Source organism: Giraffa tippelskirchi, chromosome 8 (genome assembly GCF_054371585.1).
Source record: "Giraffa tippelskirchi isolate mGirTip1 chromosome 8, T2T-mGirTip1v1.2.pri, whole genome shotgun sequence".
NCBI classification, from domain to species: Eukaryota; Metazoa; Chordata; class Mammalia; order Artiodactyla; family Giraffidae; genus Giraffa; species Giraffa tippelskirchi.
Window position 1 is genome coordinate 109731241 of NC_137282.1, and position 25186 is coordinate 109756426.

At 40.2% G+C, this 25186-nt stretch overlaps 1 long non-coding RNA gene across 3 annotated transcripts in view; it reads right to left on the minus strand.

Annotated features, from left to right (window-relative positions):
- LOC145516832 (uncharacterized) overlaps positions 1-25186 on the minus strand; it is a 42483-nt gene that overhangs the window by 9848 nt on the left and 7449 nt on the right. The window contains exon 2 of one of the 3 annotated variants that reach the window (XR_014061797.1): positions 23634-23739. This is a non-coding gene — a long non-coding RNA (uncharacterized LOC145516832). Of the gene's footprint in view, positions 1-23629; positions 23740-25186 lie in introns of all 3 variants that reach the window. The other 2 variants (XR_014061798.1, XR_014061799.1) reach the window with 2 other exon arrangements.

Consider the following 25186-nt stretch of genomic DNA (forward strand, 5'->3'; position numbering starts at 1 on the left):
AGAATCAGAAATTTGTAGGAACTTAGCATTTTTGTTGACAAAATTTGATGTGGCAACAAGGTGAACTTTTTATGCTTTTTACCACAAGCCCTTTTTACCATAATCCCCATAAAAATCAGTATTATCCAACATTTAAGTGCCTGAAAGCAGAATTTAAGGCGTTAATGCTTCAATAGTTTAACTGAAGTAATGACTGATTTCATGGGAATTGCCACTGCAATAAATCAGGAGTAACAGTCTGTACCAGCAGGACCGACCTATTTCTAAACTGAACATTTATTGGTTTGAACTGCTCTTAAAATTCTGCTTTTTTTCCCCCTGGAAGGTTAATTATTCACACTCTAAAATTAGGACAAAAGGTAGATTATCACCACTTGCTTCTGCTGTTACTTGTTTAAAATGATTAAGCCAAAACTTCTAGGTAGAGTTAAGTTTTAAACACTTACAAGTTCTTATATATAATCAAGAGCCTTTTTAATGGCTCAAAGTTAGAGTTTGTAACTGGGCGTTTTACTTTTATATGCTAGTAAACTTAAATGGCAGTTAGAAATGCTTAGGTATAAGTTTGACCTTCCGGTGGGAGAGTGTTTTACCTCTATCCGTCTCCTCAGTATTCAGCCAAGTGAGAGCTGATGAAGCCACAGCATTGCAAGGGGACCCTAAGCAAGAGACGTTCATTGCAGGACTGGGTGGGTCTTGGGCAGCCAAGCTGGGACAAATCCTTTAATCATAGGAAGATGCATCCTTCACCTGTTAAGTTTCTAAAAAAGTATGACAGCTCTGAAAACCCATCTGGCGGGCTGTTACTGATTTTCTTCTTGTCTTTTTATCAGTTAACTTTTTTTTTTAATGTGAAATTAGTCGTATAAGTTCAACCGTTTTAAAGGGAACCATTCAATGGTGTTTAGTACATTCACAATGTTGTGTAGTCACCATCTCTAGTTCCAAAATACTTTCATCCCCAAATAAAACCCCATATCCAGTAAGTAGTCTCTCCCCACTATTTCCTTCCCATCCTGTGGCAACTACCAACCTCCTTCTCGCTCTCTAGATTTACCTTTTCTGGGTATTTCATAAAAGTTGTATCACACAATATGTGAACTTTTGTGTCTGTCTTCTTTCATTTAGCATGCTGTTTTAGAGCTTCATCCACATTGTGATATGTATCAATACTTCATTCCTTTTTGGAGCTGAATAATATTCCATTGTATGTATATACCACAGTTTATTCATGATGGACATCTGGGTTGTGTCCACCTTCTGGCAGTTGTGAATAGTGTAGCTATTAATATTTGTATCCAAGTATTTTTGGAGTATCTATTTTTAATTCTTTTGGGTATATACATAGATATGGAATTGCTGAGTTTTTGAGGAACTGAATACTGTTTTCCACAGAGGCTGCCCCTTTTTTATATCCCCACCAACCATGTAAAAAATTCCACCCTTGCACATCCTCGGCACCACTTATTTTCTGTTAATATTATTATCATTATTATTATTGTCATCTTTGTGTGAAGTGGTATTTCATTATGGTTTTGACTTCACTGATGAAGTCATTCCCTCATGACAAATAATGTTGAGCATCTTTTCATGTATTGTTTTGAACACTAAACATTATCATCAGGAGCATAAGAAATTTTCCACCATATTTTCCTCCTATGGTGTTGGGAGGTGTGATGCTCTACTTTACAGAAAATAGTGATGAGGTCTACAACAGGTGGGACTACCCATGCCATGTGCTACCATGCTGCCTCTACACTATGAAAAGCCCCTCTTGTGACATCTTTGTCCTCCCCCAGGGATAAGTTAAGTGGACCCAATCAAGAAATTCTACTAAAATTGAAGCATTTTTTAACAAGGTCAGGTTCCTTTAGTATTTCTACGAGCTATGGAGGAGTGGGGCAAGACAACAAAGCAGATTTCAGAGGATGAAAGCTGAAGGGGAAGGTAAGTATGTGTTCATCCAAGTTCCATCTGAGAGACTGGAGTGGAGTGGAGGGGCAGTTAAAGTTTAGGTGGCCTCTTCAATGTGATCCCTATCAAAGTACCCATGACATTTTTTATAGAACTAGAACCAATAATTCTAAAATTCATATGGAACAATAAAAGACCCAGAATTGCCAAAGCAATCCTGAGTAAAAAGAACAAAGCAGGAAGCATAACCATCCCAGACTTCAGACAACACTACAAAGCTACAGCAACCAAAAAGAGAATGGTATTGACACGAAAAAAGATATATGGATCAACAGAATAGAACAGAGAGCCGAGAAATAAATCCACAGACCTATGGTCAACTAACCTGCTACAAAGGAGGCAAGATTATACAATGAGAAAAAGATAAGTCACTTCAGCAAGTGCTATTGGGAAGTTTGACAGCTGACTATAAATCAATGAAACTAGAATATACATTCACATCATACACAAAAATAAACTTAAAATGGCTTAAAGACTTAAACATAAGACATGACACCATAAAACTCCTAGAAGAGAATATAGGCAAAACACTGTCTGACATAAATCTTACCAATGTTTTCTTAGGCTAGTCTCCCAAGGAAACAGAAATGAAAACAAAAATTTAAAACAAGGATCTAATGAAACTTACAAATTTTTGCACAGCAAAGGAAACCATAAATAAATGAAAAAACAATCTATAGAGTGGGAGAAAATATTGTAAATGATACAATCAGGGGCTATAATTTCCAGAATATGCAATCAGCTCATAAACTCAACAACAACAACAACAAACAACCCAATCCAAAAATGAGCAGAAGACCTAAATAGACATTTCTCCAAAGAAGAAATACAGGTGGCTAAATTCACAACCCAGATAATCACAATGGTGTGATCACTCACCTAGAGCCAGACATCCTGGAATGTGAAGTCAAGTGGGCCTTAGTAAGCATCACTACAAACAAAGCTAGTGGAGGTGATGGAATTCCAGTGGAGCTATTTCAAATCCTCAAAGATGATGCTGTGAAAGTGCTGCACTCAATATGCCAGCAAATTTGGAAAACTCAGCAGTGGCCACAGGACTGGAAAAGGTCAGTTTTCATTCCAATCCCAAAGAAAGGCAATGCCAAAGTATGTTCAAACTACCGCACAATTTGACTCATCTCACATGCTAGTAAAGTAATGCTCAAAATTCTCCAAGCCAGGCTTCAACAATATGTGAACCGTGAACTTCCAGATGTTCATGCTGGTTTTAGAAAAGGCAGAGGAACCAGAGATCAGATTGGCAACATCCGCTGGATCATCGAAAAAGCAAGAGAGTTCCAGAAAAACATCTATTTCTGCTTTATTGACTATGCCAAAGCTTTTGACTGTGTGGATCACAATAAACTGTGGAAAATTCTGAAAGAGATGGGACTACCAGACCATCTGACCTGTCTCTTGAGAAACCTGTATGCAGGTCAGGAAGCAACAGTTAGAACTGGACATGGAACAACAGACTGGTTCCAAATAGTAAAAGGAGTACATCAAGGCTGTATATTGTCACCCTGCTTATTTAACTTATATGCAGAGTACATCATGAGAAATGCTGGGCTGGAAGAAACACAAGCTGGAATCAAGTTTGCCGGAAGAAATATCAGTAACCTCAGATATGCTGATGACACCACCCTTATGGCAGAAAGTGAAGAAGAACTAAAGAGCCTCTTGATGAAAGTGAAAGAGTAGAGTGAAAAAGTTGGCTTAAAGCTCAATGTTCAGAAAACTAAGATCATGGCATCTGGTCCCATCACTTCATGGGAAATAGATGGGGAAACAGTGGAAACAGTGTCAGACTTTAGTTTTTGGGGCTCCAAAATCACTGCTTATGGTGACTGCAGCCATGAAATTAAAAGACGCTTTCTCCTTGGAAGGAAGAATATGGCCAACCTAGATAGCATATTTAAAAGCAGAGACATTACTTTGCCAACAAAAGTCCGTCTAGTCAAGGCTATGGTTTTTCCAGTGGTCATGTATGGATGTGAGAGTTGGACAGTGAAGAAAGCTGAGCGCCGAAGAATTGATGCTTTTGAACTGTAGTGTTGGAGAAGACTCTTGAGAGTCCCTTGGACTGCAAGGGATCCAATCAATCCATCTTAAAGGAGACCAATCCTGGGTGTTCATTGGAAGGACTGATGTTGAAGCTGAAACTCCAATACTTTGGCCACCTCATGCGAAGAGTTGACTCATTGGAAAAGACCCTAATGCTGGGTAGGATTGGGGGCAGGAGGAGAAGGGGACGACAGAGGATGAGATGGTTGGATGGCATCACTGACTCGATGGACATGGGTTTGGGTAGACTCCGGGAGTTGGTGATGGACAGCGAAGCTTGGCGTGCTGCAGTTCATGGGGTCGCAAAGAGTCGGACACGACTGAGCGACTGAACTGAACTGAAATGAATACGCACATGAAAAGATGCTCAACATTACTAATTATTACAGTAATGTAAGTCATAACTACAGTGAGGTGCCACCTCACACCAGTCAGAATGGCCATCATTAAAAAGTCTACAAATAACAAGTGCTGGAGAGGATATGGAGAAAAAGGAACACTCCTACGCTGTTGCTGGGAATGTAAGTTAGGGCAGCTGCTGTGGAAAACAATATGGAGGTTCCTCAGAAAACTGAAAATAGAATCACCATATGATCCGGAAATCCCACTCCTGGGCATATATCCAGACAAAACTATAATTCAAAAAATACCTGCACCCCTTTGTTCATAACATGTTGTTGTTGTTGTTCAGTCACTCAATCATATCTGACTCTTTGCAACTCCATGGACTGCAGCACACCAGGCTTCCCTGTCCATCACCAACTCCTAGAGTTTGCTCAAACTCATGTCCATTGAGTCAATGATGCCATCCATCAATCTCATCCTCTGTCGTCCCCTTCTCCTCCTGCCTTCAATCTTTCCCAGCATCAGGGTCTTTTTAATGAGTCAGCTCTTCATATCAGGTGGCCAATGTATTGGAGTTTCAGCATCAGTCCTTCCAATGAATATTCAGGACTGACTCCCTTTAGGATTGAACTGAACTGAACTGAACTGAATACGCACATGAAAAGATGCTCAACATTACTAATTATTAGGGTAATAATCTATAATAATAATAATAATAATAATAATCATTATTAGAGTAATAATAATCTCCTAGCAGTCCAAGGGACTCTCGAGAGTCTTCTTCAACACCACAGTTCAAAAGCATCAATTCTTTGGTGCTCAGCTTTCTCTATGGTCCAACTCTCACTTCCATACATGACTACTGGAAAAACAATAGCTTTGACTAGATGGACCTTCGTTGGCAAAATAATGTCTCTGCTTTTTAATATGTTGTCTAGGTTTGTCATAACTTTTCTTCCAAGGAGCAAGCATCTTTTAATTTCATGGCTGCAGTCACCATCTGCAGTGATTTTGGAGTCCAAGAAAATAAAGTCTCTCACTGTTTCCATTGTTTCCCCATCTGTTTTCCATGAAGTGATGGGACTAGATACCATAATCTTTGTTTTTGAATATTGAGTTTTAAGCCAGATTTTTCACTCTTCTCTTTCACCTTCATCAAGAGGCTCTTTAGTTCCTCTTTTCTTTCTGCCATAAGGGTGGAATCATCTGCATATCTGAGGTTATTGCTATTCCTCCTGGCAATCTTGATTCCAGCTTGTGCTTCATCCAGCCCAGCATTTCGCATGATGCATACAAGGTAAATAAGCATATAAGCATTTCATGTATAAGGTAAAAAAGTAGGGTGACAACATACAGCCTTGACATACTCCTTTCCCAATTTGGAACCAGTCTGTTGTTCCATGTCTGGTTCTAAATATTGCTTCTTGACCTGCATACAGGTTTCTCAGGAAGCATGGGAACAACCTAAATATCCATTGACATAACAATTCAGAGGTTTGAGGAATGTGCACTAAGTTTTCCTCCTTGTCAGAGGTTGGACACAGCAATAAGGAAGACCTTGTTCGGGCACTAAGAAGCTGAAGCTGACGATCTGGCTATAGTGGAGACACAGTGGATGCATCAGTTACACGCATATCTCAGGAGATTTTGTGAGTCTACCTTCAGACCACTGCAATAAAAAGAATATCACAATAAAGCATTTATCCCAGGAATTTTCATCTTAGCTGACTTTGACGCATTTCATAAGGTCTGAGATCAAGCCCTGAGCCTTTGGAGTGGGAGCACTGACTCCAAGACCCTAGACTACCAGAGTACTAACTGTAGGGAGTATCAAATAGTGAGAATTCACACAAAGGAAGCCACTTGAATACAAGACCCGGCATCACCCAACCACCAGTAGCACCCTGTGAAGAATGCCTCATCTAAACAACAAACAAAACAAAAATACAAACCCAATCATCAGCAGACAGGATTACCATCTCACTCAGCCTTGCCCATCAGAGGAAAAACAAACAAACAAACAAGCAAACAAAAACTCAGCACAAATCTCACCCTATAGGAAGCTTACACAAACCACTGGACCAACCTTAGAAGGGCAGAAACCAAAAGGAAGAAAGAATTCAAACTTGAAACCTGGGAAAAGGAGACCTCAAACACAATAAGTTTAAAAAAAAATAATGAAAACGCAGAGAAATACTACACAAATGAAGGAACAAACTAGAAACACAGAAGTCCAAAGAAATGAAGAGGAAATAAGCAAACTACCTGAAAAATAATTCAGAATAATGATAGTAAAAATGATCAAAAACCTTGAAAACAAAATGGAGAAAATGCAAGAATCAATTTAAAATGACCTAGAAGAATTAAAGAATAAACATACAGAGACAAACAACACAATTACTGAAATTAAAAATACTCTGGAAGGAATCAACAGCAGAATATCTGAAGCAGAAGAATGAATCAGTAAGCTGAAAGATAAAATGGTAGAAATAACTTCTGAAGAGTAGAATAAAGTAAAAAGAATGAAAAGAACTGAGGATAGTCTCAGAGACCTCTGGGACAATATCAAACGCACCAATACTCGAATTATAGGGGTCCCAGCAGAAGAAGAGAAAAGGAAAATGAGAAAATTTTTGAAGAGATTATAGTTGAAAATTTCCCTAACATGGAAAAGGAAATAGTCAATCAAGTCCAAGAGGCACAAAGAGTCCCATACAGGATAAACCCAAGGAGAAACACACCAAGACGCATACTAATCAAACTAACAAAGACTAAACACAAAGAAAGAATATTAAAAGCAGCAAGGGAGAAGCAACAAGTAACATACAAGGGAAACACCATACACTTAACAGCCGATCTTTCAGCAGAAACTCTGCAGGCCAGAAGGGAATGGCAGGATATATTTAAAGTACTGAAAGGGAAAAATCTACAACCAAGATTACTGTACCTGGCAAGGACCTCACTCAAAATTGATGGAGAAATAAAAAGCTTTTCAGACAAGCAAAAGTTAATAGAATTCAGTAGCACCAAACCAGCTTTACAACAAATGTTAAAGGGACTTATATAGTCAAGAAATACAAGAGAAGAAAAAAGATCTACAAAATCAACCCCAAACAATTAAGAAAATGGCAATAGGAACATATATATCAATAATTACTTTAAATGTGAGTGATTAAATGCTTCAACCAAAAGACAGACTGGCTGAATGGATACAAAAACAAGATTCATATATATGCTGTCTACAAGAAACCCACTTCAGACCTAAAGACACATATAGACTGAAAGTGAGAGGATGGAAAAATATATTACTTGCAAATGGGAAGCAAAAGAAAGCTGGAGTAGCAATCCTCATATCAGACAAAATAGACCTTAAAATAAAGACTATTACAAGAGATAAGGAAGGACACTACATAATGATCAAGGGATCAATCCAAGAGGAAGACATAACAATTGCAAATATCTATGCACGCAACATAGGAGCACCTCAATACATAAGACAAACACTAACACACGTGAAAGGAGAAATTGACAGTAACACAATAATAGTAGGAGACTTTAACACCCCACTTACACCAAAGGACAGATCATCAAAACAGAAAATTAATAAGGAAACACAAGTCTTAAATGATATATTTTTAATACGCTGTCTAGGTTTGTCATAGCTTTTCTTCCAAGGAGCAAGCATCTTTTAATTTCATGGCTGCAGTCACCATCTGCAGTGATTTTGGAGCCCAAGAAAATAAAATCTCTCACTGTTTCCATTGTTTCCCCATCTGTTTTCCATGAAGTGATGGGACTGGATACCATGATCTTTGTTTTTGAATATTGAGTTTTAAGCCAGATTTTTCACTCTTCTCTTTCACCTTCATCTAGAGGCTCTTTAGTTCCTCTTTTCTTTCTACATGAGATGAATCTCATTGATATCTTCAGGACATTCCATCCAAATGTAGGAGAATACACCTTCTCAAGTGCACATGAAACATTCTCCAGAATAGACCACATCTTGGGACACAAATCAAACCTCAGCAAATTTAAGAAAATTGAAATCATATCAAGCATCTTCTCCAAAAACAATGCTATGAGACTAGATATCAATTACAAGAAGAAAACTGTAAGAAACACAAACACATGGAGATTAAACAACACGTTTCTAAATAACCAACAGGTTACTGAAGACATCAAAAGGAAATCAAAACATTTCTAGAAACAAATGACAATGAAAACACAACAACTTAAAACCTATAGGATGCAGCAAAAGCAGTTCTAAGAGGCAAGTTTATAGCAACACAATCCTACCTCAAGAAACAAGAAAAGCATAGAATAGACAACCTAACTTACACCTAAAACAACTGGAAAAAGGAGAAGAACAACAACAAAAAACACCAAAATTAGTAGAGGGAAAGAAATCATAAAGATCCAAGCAGAAATAAATGAAAAAGAAATGAAAAAGAGAACAATAGTAAAGATCAATAAAACTAAAAGTTGGTTTTTTGAGAAGATAAACAAAATTGACAAGCCTTTAGCTGGACTCATCAAGAAAAAAAGAGAGACGAATCAAATCAACAAAATTAGAAATTAAAAAGGAGAGGTTACAACAGACAAGGCAGAAATACAAAGGATTATAAGAGACTATTATGAACAACTATATGGCAATAAAATGGATAGCGTGGAAGAAATGGACAGATTCTTAGAAAAGTTCAATCTTCCAAGACTGAACCAGGAAGAAACAGAAATTATGAGCAACCCTATTACAAGCACTGAAATTGAAGCTGTGATCAAAAACATCCCAAAACACAAAAGCCCAGGACCAGATGGCTTCACAGGAGAGTTCTATCAACCATTTAGAGAAGAGCTAATGCCTATCCTTCTAAAACTCTTTCAAAAAATTGCAGAGGAGGCCACCACTTACAAGGCCACCATCACCCTGATACCAAAACCAGACAAAAACAACACAAAAAAAGAAAACTACAGGCCAATATCACTGATGAACATGGATGCAAAAATCCTCAACAAAATTTTAGCAAACAGAATTCAGCAACACATCAAAAAGCTCATACACCATGGTTAAGTTGGCTTTATTCCAGGAATGCAAGGATTCTTCAATATAGGTAAATCAATCAATGTGATACACCATACTAACAAATTGAAAGATAAAAACCATATGATCATCTCAATAGATGCAGAAAAAGCCTTTGACAAAATTCAGCACCCATTTATGATTAAAACTCTTCAATAAAATGGGCACAGAAGGAACCTACCTCCACATAGTAAAGGCCGTATATGATAAGCCTACAGCAAACATTATTCTCAGTGGTGAAAAACTGAAAGCATTCCCCCTAAGATCAGGAACAAGACAAGGGTGTCCACTTTCACCACTATTATTCAACATAGTTCTGGAAGTCCTAGCTACAGAAATCAGAGAAGAAAAAGATATAAAAAGAATCCAGATCGGAAAAGAAGTAAAGCTCTCACTGTTTGCAGATGACATGATACTGTACATAGAAAACCCTAAAGATAGTATCAGAAAATTACTAGAGCTAATCAGTGAATTTAGCAAAGTTGCAGGATGCAGAATCAATACACAGAAATCACTTGCATTTCTATATATTAACAATGAAAAATCAGAAAGAGAAATTAAGGAACCAATCCCATTCACCATTGCAACAAAAAGAATTAAATATCTAGGAATAAGCTTACCTAAAAAGACAAAAGAACTGTACACAGAAAATCATAAGACACTAATGAAAGAAATCAAAGATGATATAAACAGATGGAAAGATACTCCATGTTCCTGGGTAGGAAGAACCAATATTGTGAAAATGACTATACTACCAAATGCAATATACAGACTCAATGTGATCCATATCAAATTACCAATGGCATTTTTCACAGAACTAGAACAAAAAATCTCCCAATTCCTATGGAAACACAAAAGACCCCGAATAGCCAAAGCAGTCTTGAGAAAGAAGACTGGAGCTGGAGGAATCAACCTTCCTGACTTCAGATTATACTACAAAGCTACAGTCATCAAGACAGTATGGTATTGAAACAAAAATAGAAATATAGACCAATGGGACAAGATAGAAAGCCCAGAAATAAACCCATGCACCTATCGGTACCTTATTTTTGACAAAGGAGGCAAGAATATACAATGGGGCAAAGACAGCCTCTTCAATAAATGGTGCTGGGAAAACTGGACAACTACATGTAAAAGAATGAAATTAGAACACTTCCTAATGCCATACACTCAAAATGGATTAAAGACGTAAATGTAAAACCAGAAACTTTAAAACTCTTAGAGGAAAACATAGGCAGAACACTCGATGACATAAATCAAAGCAAGATCCTCTATGACCCACCTCCTAGAGCAATGGAAATAAAAACAAAAGTAAACAAGTGGGATCTGATTAAACTTATAAGCTTTTGCACAGCAAAGGAAACTATAACCAAGGTAAAAGACAACCCTCAGAATGGGAGAAAGTAACAGCAAATGAAACAACTGACAAAGGATTAATTTCCAAAATATACAACCAGCTCATACAACTCAATGCCAGAAAAACAAAGAACCCAATCAAAAAGTGGGAAAAAGACCTAAACAGACATTTCTCCAAAGAAGACATACAGGTGGCTAACAAACACATGAAAAGATGCTCCACATAGCTCATTATTAGAGAAATGCAAATCAAAAGTACAATGAGATATCATCTCACACCACTAAGAGTGGCCATCATCAAAAAGTCTACAAACAATAAATGCTGGAGAGGGTGGGGTGTGGAGAAAAGGGAACACTCTTGCAATGTTGGTGGGAATGTAAATTGATACAGCCCCTATGGAAGACAGTATGGAGATTCCTTAAAAAACTAGGAATAAAACCACCATATGACCCAGCAATCCCACTCCTAGGCATAAACCCTGAGGAAACCAAAGTTGAAAAATACACATGTATCCCGTTGTTCATTGCAGCACTATTTACAATAGCTAGAACATGGAAGCAACCTAGATGTCCACTGACAGATGAATGGATAAAGAAGTTGTGGTACATATACACGATGGAATATTACTCAACCATAAAAAGGAATGCATTTGAGTCAGTTCTGATGAAGTGGATGAGTCTGGAAACTATTATACAGAGTGAAGTGAGTCAGAAAGAGAAAGATAAATATCGTATTCTAATGCATATATACAGAATGTAGAAAAATGGTACTGAAGAATTTATTTTCAGGGCAGCAATGGAGAAACAGACATAGAGAATAGACTTGTGGACATGGGGAGAGGGGAGGAGAGGGTGAGATGTATGGAAAGAGTAACATGGAAACTTACATTACCATATGTAAAATAGATAGCCAATGGGAATTCGCTGTATGGCTCAGGAAACTCAAACAGGGGCTCTGTATCAATCTAGAAGGGTGGGATGGGGAGGAAGATGGAAGGGAGGTTCAGAAGGGAGGGGATATATGAAAACCTATGTCTGATTCATGTTGAGGTTTGACAGAAAACAAAATTCTGTAAAGCATGTGTGTGTGTGTATGTGTGTGTATAACCAAATCACTGGCTGTACAGCAGTAATTAACACAACATTGCAAATCAACTATACTTCAATTTTAAAAAGTAAAAAAAAAAAGTTAAGGTGGCTTCTGTGACAACCTTGTGTAATATGACTGTTGGCCTTCTGGTGTGCTTAACATGTAGAGGACTGAGGCCATGGGAGTAGTGGGTCTCTCCTGAAGGGGGTCATCACTCCAGGGCAGGTCACAGGAAGGGGATGAATCTAGAAATAGGAAGTCAACCTTGGAAGGGCAGCCTTAGATGGGCAAAAGAGATATGGTAGTCTGGTTGGATCTGCAAGGATCCATGATGATAAGAACCAAGATAACTGTTGAACATGTTAAATTCCTGAGTCCCATTTCAACCTGGCCCAAATCATCTCTGAATCTGGGAAACATCACCAAGAGGACAGCAGAACGAAACTGCAGAGGCAACATCTTGTGGGCTAGATTATCTGGGATTATGAGCTCCTTGTTTTGACTTCAGTTCCTTCCAGAGGGTTCTGTTTATACTTCCCAGCCTGCACTAAGGATCTTTGAGGGGTAGCATGTGAGTTCCTGGTCAGTCCCCAGTGCTGATGGAGACTTTGCAGTGTTGCCCAGTCCTAGCCTTCTACACCACTCTGCATGTGATTCACGCTGCTGTTGCTGCTACTGCTGCTAAGTTGCTTCAGTCGTTTCCAACTCTGTGCAACCCCATGGACTGCAGCCTACCAGGCTCCTCTCTCCATGGGATTTTCCAGGGAAGAGTACTGGAGTGGGTTGCCATTGCCTTCTCCAATGTGATTCATGAAAGAGCCCCAAGGGAGTGGGGAAACAAAGCCAGGATGATGTCACCTACCCTTTCCTCCTGTATTTCCAGACTGAGGAAATTTGGACTCATTTATTAAGGAAGGCATGGTTTTGTGTTGGAAGAGGTCAAGATGGCTATGTGTCTACAAACTGGAAGCATCAATGACATTTATCAAGATGAGACAGAGTGGAGGAAAATGCTAATTGGGTTGAAATGGAAAATGCTCAAGATCGTCCAAGTGGGCAGAAGTATGTAACTGCCTCGGCCAGGACTCCTTCTTCTCAGTTCCTCCCAGCCCATGACGGGCCAATCAGTGTGGTGGGCTGGGCTCTGCTAGCTGCCACTCTGAACACAGGAAATGCTGATCCTTGAGTCTCTGGTATAGAAGTTTCTACAGAGGAAAGGGAGGTCAGGAAGCACGCTGTGGGAGTGGTGTCAAACGAAAAAACACAACCAAGCTCAAAGTTGAGAGTCATTGTTTATTTGGTGGAAATTTTTAGGACTCAAGCTCGGGAGGCAGCATGTCAAGTAACCCAGAGAGAAATGTTCCGAGGAGGTGAGGTGGGAAGCCCTGATGCATAGGAGTTTTACAACAAAGGGCAAGTAATCTGAACATCAAAAGATTTTTGTAAATTAAAGAAAACCAGACATCCCAAGTTAAGGAATTTGGTACTTTTCTAGGTATAGGAAGATGCAAGAGTCTGGGCTCACTGAAATCGTTCCTTTGATACGCACCTCAGCTATCTGGGGCTAGTATCCTGTGTTTTCACATACTGAATTTCCTCAGGGCTCATCATAGGGAGTGGTTGCAGTCTGATGGCTGCTAGATGGCAGGTATTCTCTCCTTCCTGATTTCCCTTGGAGCTCACCAGTTCACTGTAAGTTGGGGCTGCATTTGCTGACATCCTTTGTTCACTGATATGGTAGGAAATATTCCATTCTCAGTGCTGAGTGGGTGGAGGGGTAAAATGTCCTCTAAATGTTGGTGGGCAACCATGCATGGTTGGGTGCTTCATGCCATAAGCCCTCCTGGATCTTGCATACCTGGGATTCCTGGAGTATCATGCATGCTGCCACCAATCCGAGAACCCCAACAGGAACAAAGTGGAGGACATGGATGGAGCTTTTGCTAGTAAGGAATGCTTTGGGGGATGGGAGGAGATTCCTGCTGAATGAAGCATGTGACTGCTTAGAAATTCTGTCTGCACCTTGATTCATTTAGCGGGTGCCCAGCCCTCTAGATGAATGGGACCAAGGCTAGGAGTGCAGGGTGACTTAATGCTCTCCCTCCCTAAGGGGACAAAGTGACAGATAGCAACTTGATGAGGAAGAGAGTTGGGTGGTGATTTAACTGCTTTACAAGTTCTCCAGGAGCTTGCTCAGGTCTGAAGGGGCGGAAGCTGGGCAGGACAGTTTGGTTAGGGCAGATGAGCCACCACTGGTGTCATGTAGCAAACCACTCCTAGGAATTTCCTTAAAAGCCTTTGAATGAGCCAGTGAATCCTACCAACAGGTGCTGTGTGGGTCAAATGGCTTATTAGGGGTTTTCACAGAGGAGGAGGACTGTCTCTTCCAGAAGAGGGAACCAGGATCTAGTATGACTACAGAGGCTTGGTGAGGTCCCAGTCCCTAGAGGGTCTGTGGTTCTTCCTCAAGCTCAGGGCCATCCTGGTGGTTCCAGACCCCAAGTAGCAAGTAACCATTGTCCCGTCTGTCAAGTCTTCCAGGCCCCGCCAGACACTCTGGTGCTCCCACCTTCCTTCAAGTCTTCAGGTGCTTTGTTTCCTCCAAGATTTCCTTTCTCAGGCTCTGAAGCTCTGCTCTCTCAGCCCTTTTTCCAGATGGAGTTTTCCAAGGAGCCTGCAGGTTGGGGGCTAAGTACAGCTCTGCAGGTGTCAGCTGGCCAAGCTGTTCCCCCACAGCCACTCTGTGAACACTAACAGTTGTTATCAATCCCATGGGTCGAACCTGGCAGAGCCTGATGTCCTTCAGGAGGGCCTGTGCCCTTCAGGGCTGTGTGCCGGGGCGGGGCCTTCACAGCTGGTTAGATGTGTGTGGCTTTGGGCAGGTCGCCGCTCCGTTCCTGTCCTGGCCCATGTCTGAGGTGCCCTCTGGCTCTGGAAAAAAGCCAGAATTGTAGTCCAGCTTCTAAGGGTCTCCTCTTTCCATAGTAGGTTGCTGGCTTTGGAATTCTTTCTCTCTTTGGATTACAATTCAATATTACTACCATTAAAAGTACTGAGTAAAGTAAATGATTTTTTGAATTTTTTAAATCCTTAAAATATATCTTACTAAGCACATATGTAAACTTAGAATAGTGTGTTGGAAGTTATTTAGATAATTGTTTTTCTTTGCTTTTATATTACTGACTTGATATACAATTACAGTCATTTATTCCTGTTAATATTCAGTATTAAGATTAATTTTGATTTAATTTTTGAACACATAAAACATATACTATATGAAAAAATGTGCTAGAAAAGTCTTGGTTCCACCCCTTTCTCATCTACCCTGTTCCACCCATTCCCTTTAGGTCATCATTAAAATAAATAAATTTATAAAATATATATATATTTTTATTAGTTTCAAGTATATACTTCCATGTGCATATATATGTATGTGTGTGTGTGTGTGTGTGTGTGTGTGTGTGTGTGTGTGTGTGTGTTAAGTCACTTCAGTCATGTCCGACTCTTTGTGACCCCACGGACTGCAGCCCACAAGGCTCCTCTGTCCATGGGATTCTCCAGGCAAGAATACTGGAACGGGTTGCCTTGCCTTCCTCCAGAGGATCTTCCTGACCCAGGGACCGAACCTGTGTCTCTTACGTCTCCTGCCTTGGGAGGCAGGTACTTTACCAATAAGGCCACCTGGGAAACCACCTATATATATATATATATATATATATTTATATACTGGGCTTCTCCAGCGGCTTAGTGGTAAAGAATCTGCCTGCCAATGCAGGAGACACGGGTTCAATCCCTGGATCAGGAAGATCCCCTGGAGGAGGAAATGGCAACCCACTCTAGTATTCTTGCCTGGAAAATCTCATGCACAGAGGTGTCTTGTGGGGTACAGTCCGTGAGATCACAAAGAGTTGGACACGATTGAGCACGCATATACATGCACACCATTACGTGAATATCTCATGGTTTGTTCAACTTTTATGGACATTTAGATGGTTCCTATTTTCTAAATTAGTTTTTGGTTGTGCTGGGTCTCTGCTGCTGTGTGTGGGCTTTCTCAGGCTGCAGTGAGCAGGGACTACTCTTCGTTGTGATGCACGGGTCTCGTTGTGGTGGCTTCTCTTGTTGCAGAGCACAGGCTCTAGGCACACAGGCTTTAGTAGTTGCACCATAAGGGCTCAGTAGTTCTGGTGCCTATGCTTTAGCTGCTAAGTGGCATGTGGGATCTTCCTGGACCAGAGATTGAACCTGTGTCCCCTTCATTAGCAGGTGGATCCTGAACCACTGGGCCTTCAGGGAAGCTCCCTAGTCTCTTAATATTACAATAGTATCACAATGAGTAACCTCATGCTTATGCTGTTTTTTATTTGAGTAGATGCATCTTCACTGTAAATTTCTAGAAGTGACATTGCTACTTTGAAATGTAAATGCATATTTAATTTTGTTCAGTTCATTTCAGTCGCTCTGTTGTGTCTGACTCTTTGCAACCCCATGAACTGCAGCACGCCAGGCTTCCCTGTCCATCACCAACTCCCAGAACTTGCTCAAACTCATGGCCATTGAGTCGGTGATGCCATCCAACTATCTCATCCTCTGTCGTCCACTTTTCTTCCTGCCTTCAATCTTTCCCAGCATCAAGGTCTTTTCCAATGAGTCAGTTCTTCACATTAGGTGGCCAAATTATTGGAGCTTCAGCTTCAGCATCAGTCCTTCCAATGAATATTCAGGACTGGTTTCCTTTATGACTGACTAGTTTGATCTCCTTGCAGATTGATCAAATTGCCAACATCCATTGGATCATTGATAAAGCAAGAGAGTTCCAGAAAAACATCTACTTATGCTTTATTGACTACACCAAAGCCTTTGACTGTGTGGATCACAACAAAATGTGAAAAATTCTGAAAGAGATGGGAATACCAGACCAGCTTACCTGCCTCCTGAGAAATCTGTACGCAGGTCAAGAAGCAACAGTTAGAACCAGACGTGGAACAATGGACTGGTTCCAAATCGGGAGAGGAGTACATCAAGGCTGTATATTGTCACCCTGCTTATTTAACTTATATGCAGGGTATATCATGTGAAATGATGGGCTGGATGACACACAAGCTGGAATCAAGATTGCTGGGAGAAATATCAATAACCTCAGATACGCAGATGACACCACCTTATGGCAGAAGACGAAGAGGAACTGAAGGCCTTTTGATGGAAGTGAAAGAGGAAAGTGAAAAGGCTGCCTTAAAACTCAGCATTGAAAAAACGAAGAGCATGGCATACAGTCCCATCACTTTCTGGCAATGCGGAAACAATGGAAACAGTGACAGACTTTATTTTGGGGGGCTCCAAAAATCACTGCAGATGGTGACTGCAGCCATGAAATTAAAAGATGCTTGCTCCTTGGAAGAAAAGCTATGATCAATCTAGACAGCATATTAAAAAGCAGAGACATTACTTTGCCAACAAAGGTCTATCTAGTCAAAGCTATGGTTTTTCCAGTAGTCATGTATGGATGTAAGAGTTGGACTATAAAGAAAGCTGAGCACCAAAGAACTGATGCTTTTGAACTCTGGTGTTGGAGAAGACTCTTAAGAGTCCCTTGGACTGCAAGCAGATCAAACCAGTCAATTTGTTAGATATTGAAAATTTTTCCTCCATAAGGTGTATGCCATTTTGCAAGATATAAAAGTGCCTATTTCCTTACGGTTCATCAATAGAACATGTCATTCAAATCCAACTGTTGGATTTTTGCCAATCTGTTAGGTGGAAGATTGTATTTCAGGGCAGTTTTAATTTATACTTCTCTACCTGTGGCATCACCGACTCAATGGACATGGGTCTGAGCAAACTCTGGGAGATAGTGAAGGACAGGGAAGTCTGGCATGCTTCAGTCCATGGGGTCGCAAAGAGTCGGGCACGACTCAGTGACTGAACAACAATAACCTATGAGTCAGATTGAGAATCTTTTCAAATGTCAAGAGAACTATCAGTTTATATTCTTTGCTCATTATTTACTGGCTTGTAGTCTAATTTTTAAAAATTTAATTCAAATCTTCCTTGATTCAAACCACCTCATTTTTCATTTGTACCTATCAGAGTAATATAAAACAAAATCAAGTCGACAAGGAAATGTCACTACACTGTACTTTGCTCCCTCCCCCCCAAAACTCACTGTAAACCAAAAAATACTGGCGATCCCTTAACATTTAACCTTTCTTCATAGGTCTTATCAAATTGACTAGAGAATTCTGGCACCAGAGCAATGTTATAATCTTTTTCAAAATCACAGCCAGTTGGCAGGTTTTGTTAGAACATGGGGCTAATGAAACAAAGGTGGCACTTTTGATACCCACATGTGCTGTTGACTCTACATCTAGTAGAGCTGTTCTCCGGCCAGGAGTGGGGCTGCTCAGCTGCCATCCATTCAGACAGAAGTCTCAAAAGAACACTCTGTGGGTGAGGACGGGGCAATGGCATCATCTCCAAACATAGTTCACTCAGTGGGTGGATGTTCCAACTTCCGATTCTTTGGAGGCTGGGCACAGGTTTCTGCCTAGGAGTTTCACTGTGAGGTCAGCCACCAGTTGAGAAGACACATGTGTTCAACAGGAAAGCGTGCAGAGCCCTGCGTAATGATGTTCTCAAGTTGGAGAGACAGATGGGGCTCACTGGCACAGTTTCAGCAGCAGTTCTAAAATCATGTGTGATGTCTCTGTATTATTAATTATGTATTGCTGCATAACAAATGATTCCCAAATAAATAAACCTATTATCTCATGTGTTTCTGTGGGTCAGAAATTTAGGAGCAGCTTAGCTGGGTTTTTCTGGCTTGCAGTCTCTTAGGAGGTGGTGGTCAAAATGTTAGCCGAGGTCACAGTCCTCTGACTTGACTTGATGGGGGCTGGACAGTCCACTACCAAGATGGTCCCTCACACGGCTGACAAGGTGATGCTGGCTCTTGGCAGGAGGCCTCAGTTTCTTTCCATGGGAATAGCCACAGGGCTGCTGGAGTCCTTCCCAATATGATGCCTGGATTCCCTTCAGTAAGAGATTTAAGAGAAAGCAAGGGGGAGGCTGTAGTGGTTTTCAGAATTTAGTCTTGAAGTCATAGATGATCATCTCCACCATAACCTATTTGTTAGAAGCAAATCACTAAGTCTGGCTTACTGTCAAGGGGAGAGAAATTAATTTCTACCTTTTGAAGGAAGGTGCCCCAAAGAATTCATGACATATTTTAAAATCACCACAGTCACTAGGGCCAGGATGCTCTTTCTCCTGTAACTGAAGGACTGTCAGACCCTAGGGATGTCCATTATGTCTACCTTTCTGGTAAATCAGAGGAAAATGTAGCCTCCTCCTAGGTGGGTGGCTTCTCCCCTTAGGAATTAACTTTCATCGCAATTTGCTTTCCTTTGACTTCTTTTAACCATGGAATTGGTTAACGTACAGGTTTCTGGACCTTGCTATGGGGTTCTGTTTCACTGGATCTGAGGGGTTGGTGAATCTATATTTTTATAACTATTTCAGATAAAATGAGCCCTTTGGCTCTGACCCAGAAAGATGGAGTAAGGCACTGATTTTTCTAGCTCTGTGCTTTTCTGTCACCCAGTCATTGAGGAAAGACTTGGCTGCATCACTGTATCCATCAGAGCACTCAACCTCACATATGACAGAGGGTCAGCTTGTTGTAGAACCTTGATGGATGGATGATGGATGGGTGAGTCAATGATTAAAACGCAGTTGGATCAACTTGGATGAGGTTTTTTCAAAGATTAATATTCCCATCATTACCTATGACATCATTCTCACCCCCAAATATTTAACCTGACTCTTATAAAGCCTCTTGACCTAATTAACAGTTTATAGAGAATATAGAGGATGAAGGAGTGCATTACACAATACCTTGAGAAACTAACTGGATCAATCTAGATTTGGGAGAAATCCGTAAGATGATTGGCTTGGACTCTTCAAAAAGTTTACAGCATGGGGTAAAGGAGGGCAGAAGCACTGTTCTAGATCGAAAGTTGCCAAACTATGAGTAGCAGGTCAGCTGTCTGTTTTTGTAAATATAATTTTATTGGAAACCAGTTACGTTTATTAATTTACAGATTGTCTATGGCTAGTTTTGAGCTCCAGTGTCATAGCTGAGTGACTGCAACAGAAACAGTGTGGCCTGGAATATTTTCTCTCTTGCTCTTCAGAATAAGTTTAGACCTAACTGGTCATTAAAAATAACTTGTCTGCTTCCCCTGATGACACGCTAAGTAGTGCTGGCTAGCCATTCTGGTATATACAACTAGGACACTGGGTGAAACATATGAAATAATTGTTTGCAGACATGAAATGACTGGCAGCACAGGGCTGGACTCTCTGAGAGAAAGGAAGCAAACAAGGTGAGCCCTACAATCATTCAAGTTTTCTACCAGAGGCACTTGCTGGATTCCCAGCTTGGGGAGGGAGATGCAAACAGAATACAGACTTCTCACTGAGCTGACAAGACAGACTCTGAATGAGGGGGAGGCGAGGCTGAGGCAGCTGGAATTTGCACTTTAGAGGAAGAAACTGCACAGAGAAGGAGTTCTAGACCCTTCCTTTTGAGTCTTTGGCTAAATACTAGGCTGTGCACATATAGTGGGAGACACCACAAGTTAGATTAAAAAGCAACACTCTGGGAAAGAAAGGTTACCAGGGAGCTGTAAACACACTAACTCCTGGAGCCCGCAGGCTTGGGAGACGCTTGAGTTCTGACCGACCGGAATGGGAAGGCCTCAGTGAGCACGGAGGGTTTTAGGAGCAGACTACCAGAAAGGCCACACCTCAGGATTAGGGCTAACCCACTTTAGCTAAGCTACCTCAGCAAAGCTTAAGAATAAGTCCCGAAAGAATCAAGTCAGTCCATGAATTAACTGCCTGTGAAAACAAAACTCAACAGTCTCTGAAGGAAGACAACATAGATGCCTTTGACTTTTGATTCCAAGTTTACTCAGAATTCTAATCACGAATGGGTTTTGAAATGTGTAAAATGCTTTTTCTGAACCTATTTACCTTTGGCTAGCACCACATATTTTGGTAAAAGACTAGTTCCCTGCAAGATCAAAGACAGGAAGGGAGTTTTCTTTCACCATTTTTAGTCAACATTTTATGTGGTCCTTGCCAGTGCAAAAAGGCAAGAAAAAACAGGATAAATATTGGAAAGGAAGAAGAAAACATGGTTGTGACCATAGAAAATCCTAAGGATTCCACAAAAAAGCTACTAAAACCAAAAAGTGAACCTAGCAAGAATATAGAACACAAGGTCAATAGACAGAAATTAAATGTATGTCCTTATTCAGCAAAAACAACTGGAAAATGAGATACTGCTTATAATATAAAAATTTGTTTTCAGATAAGCTTACATATAAATATATGGACTGTGTACTGAAAACTACAATAAATTGTTGAACAAAATTAAACAGTCTCTATGAAATTAATTTAAAAAATTAAATTAAATCTCTATGAAATGTCCAAATGAGTGGACAGATTTACCATGTTCATGGATCAGAAGAATCAGTATTGTTAAAATGTCAGTTCTCCCAAACAGATTAAGATTCAGTACAATCTCGACCAAAATCTCAACAGCTATTTTTTAAAAAGAAAATGGGAAGTTTATTATAAAATTTATATGACAAGGACCAGAAGACTCAAAATAACTTTGGAAAAGAAGAACAAATCTGAAACACACACTGAATTCAAGACCTACTATAAAGCTATAGTAGTCAAGATACTGTGAGACTGGCATAGACTAGACAATGGACTAAAATAGAATTCAGAAGTAGACCCATATACACAATGTCAATTTTTTTTTTTTTTTGCAAAGGTGTCAAGGCAATAGAATGGGTAAAAAACAGTCTTCTTAAATGGTGCTAGAACAACTGAACATATGTATGAAAAAAACCTCAACCCCTATCTCACACGGTATATAAAAATTAACTCAATGAATTCTAGACCTACATACAAAAGCTAAAACTAAAAAACTTCTAATATAAAACAAAGAAAAATCTGGGGATAGGCAAAATTTTCTTAGGATACAGAAAAGTGCCAATCTTAAAATATTGATAAACTGGATTTCACCAAAATTGAAACTGCTCTTCAAAAAACACCATTAAAAAATGAAAATTCAAGTCACTGAGTAGAATATTTGTAATACATAAACCTGGCAAAGGACTCATATATACAAATCAATAACAAAAAGGCAACCTAGTTTTTAAAAGAGCAAATATTTGAATAGACACATCACAAAAGTATATATGTGTGTATATGTATACACATATATATGCAATAAACACATGAAAAGATGTACAACATCTCTAGCTATGAGGGGCATGCAAATTAAAACCACACTGAGATATACCCAGTAAAATGAACAAAAGTAAAAAGATTGACAACATGAAGTATTGTTAAGAATGTGGAGAAACTACTCATATATTCCTGTAAGAGTATAAAACATTATAAGCACTTCGTAAAGCAGTTTGGCAGTTTCTTATAAAGTTAAACACACACTTACTCTATGATCTAGCAATTCAAATCTAGGTTTTTACTCAAGAGAAATGAAAATACATGTCCACAAAAAGAGTTACATATGAATGTTCCTAGTGGCTTGAATCACAATAGCATAAAACTGGAAGCAATTCAGTCCATCAATTGGTGAATGGATAAATGATCGGGTATATTCATACAACTGACTATTACCCATCAATAAAATGGAACAAATTTCTCATATATACAAAAAGACAGATGATTCTCAAAAATCTGCTGAGCAAAAGAAGCCAGACACAAAAGAAGCAAATCCAAATTCTTGGATTTATGAAGTTCTTGACCAGGCAAAGCTATCTATAGTGATAAAAAAATCAGACCGGTGGTTGACTGGGGCAGGGCAGTGAAGGGGTACTTGGTTGCAAAGTTGACATGAGGGAACATTTTCTATATTTTGATGTGGTGATTGTTCTAAGAGTATACATATGTGTATGTGTGTGTGTGTGTGTGTGTGTATAAAACTCATCAAGTGTACATTTAAAATGGATGCATTAAAATTGAATGTTAATTTTACTTCAGTTGAAAAAAGTTCTAATAGACTAAAGACCAAATAAATACTAATAACCAAATGCACTCTGTGAATTTCAACTGGATCCCAATTTGGTGAAAACAAAGCTGTAAAAGATATTATTAAGATGACTGGAATTTTTGACTATGGTCTGGCTATTAGATAATATTCCAGAATGTTGATAGCCTCAGCTGTGCTAATGCTATTTTGGTTGGGTAGAAGCATGTCTTTATTCTTAGGAGATATATGCTGAAGTATTTACAATTGAAATGTCACGATGCCTGCAACTTACCTTCAAATGGTTCAATAAGAACAAAATTCTGTACACAAATGCAGAGAGACAGAGCAAATCTGGTAGATGTTAATCCTTGTTGAAAAAGGTGAAGGGCATTTAGAGTTTCTCCGTACTTTCAACTTTGATGACTTTTCTACATTTCCCACCTACTCTCAATAATAATGGTGATGAGGACAGTTATTACTACTACTAGTGAAGAATAATTAATGTTGAGGTGTTATGGCTTGCCCCAAGTCTACAAACTTTTCTTTAGAGAAGTACACTTCTGAACACATGGCTAGAATCATAATTTTCTCCAAACTCTTCTAAGTGCTTGTTTTTGAACAGAATTCTAGAAACAAAGAGCATTACAAATACCTGCCTGCAGCTCTGCAGGATTTCTGGGTCTCTTGGCAGCTCCCTAGGGGAAGGAGGGTGGTCTCAAAACATGTCAGGGACACCTGGGCAGGGGCCATGTCTCTGCTGCCCTAGGTAGAAAAGAGGTGAATGGTTAGGTAGTTCCCCACTCCTACACGGTTGAACTCTCTGAGCCTGCACAGGCATTCCCCAGCTGAATCCTGCAGGCCAAACCAAGTCCCAAGCAAAACAAGGCACAGGTGGCCCTGTTTGCTAAACAATGAAAACCAGGTTTATGCGGGCACCTTGCAAAAGGCACTCCTTACAAAAGGCTACACATCTCTTCCAAAAGGGTACATTTTGGTATTAAAATGCCTCCCCTCAGACCTCTAACTCACCAGCAGCCTGAGACAGTGCCCAAGTGAGGTCTTAGAGCAGAGGAGGGAAGGGTGGGACATTCTGAAACTCTTCCTTAGGAAGGTCCACCGTTAGCAAGTAGGGGCAGAGCCAGAGAAGAGTGTGATTGGGGAACGTGTGGTAAACGTGTGAGACGTCACACGAGAGTGGGGCATCTCAGGTTAAGGGCCGAAATTACTCTACTGGATCCGGCTGCTGGGTGGGCTTGGGGATAAGGACCTTAGTAATTTCCCCCAGGTAGGGGGAAGGGAATAAATAGGGAGGCTTAGAGATTGCCCTAAGGCACAGATGACTCCTCTCTTATGGCAGAAAGCAACAGGAACTGAAGAGCTTCTTGATGGAAGTGAAAGAGGAGACTGAAAAGGCTGGCTTAAAACTCAGCACTCAAAAAGCTAAGATCATGGCATCCAATCCCATCACTTCATGGCAAACAGATGGGAAAACAATGGAAACAGTGAGAGACTTTATTTTCTTGGGCTCCAAAATCACTGTAGATGGTGACTGCAGCCATGAAATTAAAAGATGCTTGCTCCTTGGAAGAAAAGCTATGACCAACCTAGACAGCATATTAAAAAGCAGAGGCATTACTTTGCCGACAAGGTACACCTAGTCAAGGCTATGGTTTTTCCAGTAGTCATGTATGGATGTGAGAGTTGGACCATAAAGAAGGCTGAGCACCAAAGAATTGATGCTTTAGAACTGTGGTGTTGGAGAAGACTCTTGAGAGTCCCTTGGCCTTCAAGGAGATCAAACCAGTCCATCCTAAAGGAAATCAGTCCTGAATATTCATTGGAAGGACTGATGCTGAAGCTGAAGCTCCAATACATTGGCCACCTGATGAGAAGAACTGACTCATAGGAAAAGACCCTGATGCTGGGAAAGATTGAAGGCAGGAGGAGAAGGGGACGACAGAGGATGAGATGGTTGGATGGTATCACCAGCTCAATGGACATGAGTTTGAGTAGACTCCAGGAGTTGGTGATGGACAGGGAGGCCTGGCGTGCTGCAGTCCATGGGGTCTCAGAGAGTCGGACACGACTGAGCGGCTGGACTGAGAGATTGCCCGGGAGGGAGGGAAACGGGGGCACAGGATACAAAGGATTTTTCAAGAAGTTGAGCGGTCGCAACACTGTTACGGGTCTAGGAGAGACGGCTCCCATT